Raw genomic sequence first — 3,868 nt, 5'->3', positions numbered from 1 at the left:
TGATTCTGTCATAAATTTTTCACGGATGTACATGCATGACAAAAAAAGCGACCTACTATGACAAACACGTATCATCACGGAAGTGTATTTTTTTTGTAGTGATATACCCTACCTCCACCCATTTTGGGCATGTTTCATCAAGCCATTATTCCTCTAGAACTTTTGGAAGTTTCTGGTCAGCAAGGATGTTTGTGAAGCAAGTACCATTTTGGTGAATCCAATTGGTATGAAACTTATACAGCATCTTTATATGATCAAATCATGAAGCCTTGCCAAAATTGAGCTAAATTGGCCACACCATTTGAGTGCATCATCCAAATCTCATTTCTGGACCATTTTGGTCAGTTGCAAAGCAACTATGATTTAACTTGATCCAATTCTTCTCCAAGTTACCAGGATGAAAGTCCTTCTTTACCTCAACCCCGCAGACAACTCCATTGCTCCCAAAACCTTTCCTATTGATCAGCAGTTCTGACTCAAGTTTACTGCACTAAACTTCAGAGGTTTCTTACCTTTTAACCAGAGCCGTTTTCACCGAACTACCACCACGGTTGAGACCTCCCCTGGATGAACTACTCACTAGACAACATTTTCAAGGCCCTCTCCCCCACTACATGCCCGTGCACATGGTGACCACGACAATAGTGTGCCTGTGCACGTTCTCTGTGTGAAGTGCGCGTGTCCAGTGGCTGTTTGTGCTAGACCCCCTCCTCCTCTCGTTGCCTTCGCGCGCGTGATCATGTCCCACAGCTGGCTCGCATCATCGCCGTCCTCCTGGAGCCCTCTCCCCCTCCGCCAGCTCTCGGAGCCGCGCGCCCACGGGCGCACTATGGCCGACCGAGCTTTAATGGCGCTCGGCTTCTTCCTCTGCTTCCCGGTGTCGTTTACCTCTCCGTGATCCCGGCATCAATAGCTCGTCGCCTTCCCGATCCCTCCCCGTGCCTCTGCTCGCGCCAGCGCGACGGCACACGCGTCACCGTGGCCACGCTCACCCCTCGGCACGCCACGGCTATATATAGGCCTCCCCCGAGCCGTTCGAGCACACCAGCAGCCTCACTCCTCTCCCCTAGACCTCCCCGACCAGTCAACCGAGCCGGAGAGCCTCTCCTGCCCCTCCCATGGCCGAAGCCTCGCCGCTGGCCTCTGCTTAAATTCGGCCGAACAGAGCACTCCCTCATCGTTCTGTCGCCACCAGAGGCCTCTCCACTACCCCCTAGCCTCCCCATCCCCACGCCTAGTCACGGGAGTAGGCGTGGCCGCGCTTCCCCCAAGATCGGTCGCCGCCCGGTTCTCTGTTGCCACGGCCACCTCGTGCTCCATCCCTCCCCGGCGCACGCAGCCTACCCAGATGGATGCGCCGCTCCTCGTTGGTCTCGTCGGTGGCCTCGGCACAGCCGGGGACTGCCGGAGCCGTCGGGGCAGTCGCCGGTGTCGCATCTACCCTGCCCCTCCTCTGCTTCGGTCGGGCCAGCGGGAGGAAGAAGGAGACAGGAGCCTGGTGGGCCCCGCTCCTCCTCCCTGATCCCACCCGTCAGTCGCACCCACCCGGTCCCGCCTCTGCGCGCGTTGACCTGGTCGGCCGACGTGGATAAGTGACGGGCCCCGCCCCATGGGACTCGCACGTCAGCGACCAGCGTACCTGGCCCCGCCTCTGCCCGCGTGGCAAGTGGAAGCGTCAACCCGTAGTACGTGTTCGTTTTCTGAAAGCGTATTTCCATCTCCTTTTGCTCAAAATACATTTTCTTATTCTGAAAGCGTATTTCCTCTCTGTTTCAGCCCGGAATATGTTTTCTTAAACAGAAAGCGTATCTCTAACCTTGCGCTTCTGCCTTATCCACTCAGGGACTTGTTTGTGATGATATTTTTGCAGAAAAGTCCCCAAACTTCAACCCTTTATAACTTATTAACCACAACTCCAAATCAGGTGATTCTAAAGCCCACGTCTTCGTTTTATTGAGCCCGTTCTGATGGAAACATTTTCACCATGTTTTGACATTCTGAAAATGACCATTTTGCCCCTGCCCTTATTCAGCCCCCTACGAGAGACTACGTTTTCCAGTGATTCTTTCCACGAGTTTCTCGCACTTTCTCCCGGTGATTTCTTCCACCCCCGGCAAGCCACACCCTCCATTTGCATGATGGCAATGCAGTGACATGGTTTCTTTATTTAAACTTGTTTAAAATATTGTTCTAGCTACTTGTGATTTGTTCATGGCATTTCTCGGAGTATTGTTTTGATATTGCTATTGCCATGATATTGCTTGGAGTTCTAGGACTTATATTTTGCTGATTATGTGGATGACATGTGCCTTTGGATTCTTAGTGGATTTTATGATTATTTTTCTTGATGGTATCTGATATTATTTTGAAGCATTACTTTGGATATCATGTTGCCTTCGGATTATTAGTGGCTTTTATGATTAGTTTCATGATGGCTTGGATATGATATTTTGAAGCATTACTTTGGATATCATGTTGCCTTCGGAATATTAGTGGCTTTTATGATTAGTTTAATGATGGCTTGGATATGATATTTTGGAGTATTACTTTGGACATCATGCGGCCTTTGGATTATTAGTGGTTAGTATGTGATACGTCTCCAACGTATCTACTTTTCCAAACACTTTTGCCCTTGTTTTGGACTCTAACTTGTATGATTTGAATGGAACTAACCCGGACTGACGCTGTTTTCAGCAGAATTGCCATGATGTTGTTTTATGTGTAGAAAACAAAAGTTCTCGGAATGACCTGAAACTCCATGGAATATCTTACAATAAATAATAAAAAATCCTCGTCAAAGATGAAGACCAGGGGGCCCACATCCTTGCCACGAGGGTGGGGGCGCCCCCCCTAGGGTGCGCCCCCTTACCTCATGGGCCCCCTGGAGACCTCCCGACTCCAACTCTATATAACTGCTTTCAGGGAGAAAAAAATAGGAGAGAAGAAATCACCGTGTTTTGCAATACGGAGCCGCCGCCAAGCCCTAAAACCTCTCGGGAGGGCTGATCTGGAGTCTGTTCGGGGCTCCGGAGAGGGGGATTCCTCGTTGTCGTCATCATCAACCATCCTCCATCACCAATTTCATGATTCTCACCACTGTGCGTGAGTAATTCCATCGTAGGCTTACTAGACGGTGATGGGTTGGATGAGATTTATCATGTAAACGAGTTAGTTTTGTTAGGGTTTGATCCCTAGTATCCACTATGTTCTGAGATTGATGTTGCTATGACTTTGCTATGCTTAATGCTTGTCACTAGGGCCCGAGTGCCATGATTTCAGATCTGAACCTATTATGTTTTCATCGATATATGAGAGTTCTTGATCCTATCTTGCAAGTCTATAGTCACCTATTATGTGTTATGATCCGTTAACCCCGAAGTGACAATAATCGGGATACTTACCGGTGATGACCGTAGTTTGAGGAGTTCATGTATTCACTATGTGCTAATGTTTTGTTCCGGTTCTCTATTAAAAGGAGGCCATAATATCCCTTAGTTTCCATTAGGACCCCGCTGCCATGGGAGGGTAGGACAAAAGATGCCATGCAAGTTCTTTTCCATAAGCACGTATGACTATATTCGGAATACATGCCTACATTACATTGACGAATTGGAGCTAGTTCTGTGTCACCCTATGTTATGATTGTTACATGATGAACTGCATCCGGCATAATTATCCATCATTGGTCCGATGCCTACGAGCTTTCCATATACTGGTTTATGCTTATTTACTTTCCCGTTGCTATTTTTACAATCACTACAAAATACCAAAAACATTACTTTGCTTTCGTTACTCTTTTGTTGCCGTTACCATCACTATCATATTACTTTGCCACTAAACACTTTGCTGCAGATACTAAGTTTCCAGG

At 48.2% G+C, this 3,868-nt stretch overlaps 1 long non-coding RNA gene across 1 annotated transcript; it reads left to right on the top strand.

Moving 5' to 3' along the window:
* Positions 1 to 1,032: 1,032 nt before the first annotated feature.
* Positions 1,033 to 3,315, top strand: LOC147974861 (uncharacterized). Its single transcript, XR_015601997.1, has 3 exons — positions 1,033 to 1,685; positions 1,777 to 1,924; positions 2,033 to 3,315. It is a non-coding gene; the product is annotated as an uncharacterized LOC147974861 (long non-coding RNA).
* The last annotated feature ends 553 nt before the right edge of the window (positions 3,316 to 3,868 follow it).

This window comes from Triticum urartu, chromosome 4A, assembly GCF_056163025.1.
Source record: "Triticum urartu cultivar PI428250 chromosome 4A, HENAU_Tu73, whole genome shotgun sequence".
NCBI lineage: Eukaryota > Viridiplantae > Streptophyta > Magnoliopsida > Poales > Poaceae > Triticum > Triticum urartu.
This window is presented reverse-complemented; position numbering and strand designations above follow the sequence as displayed.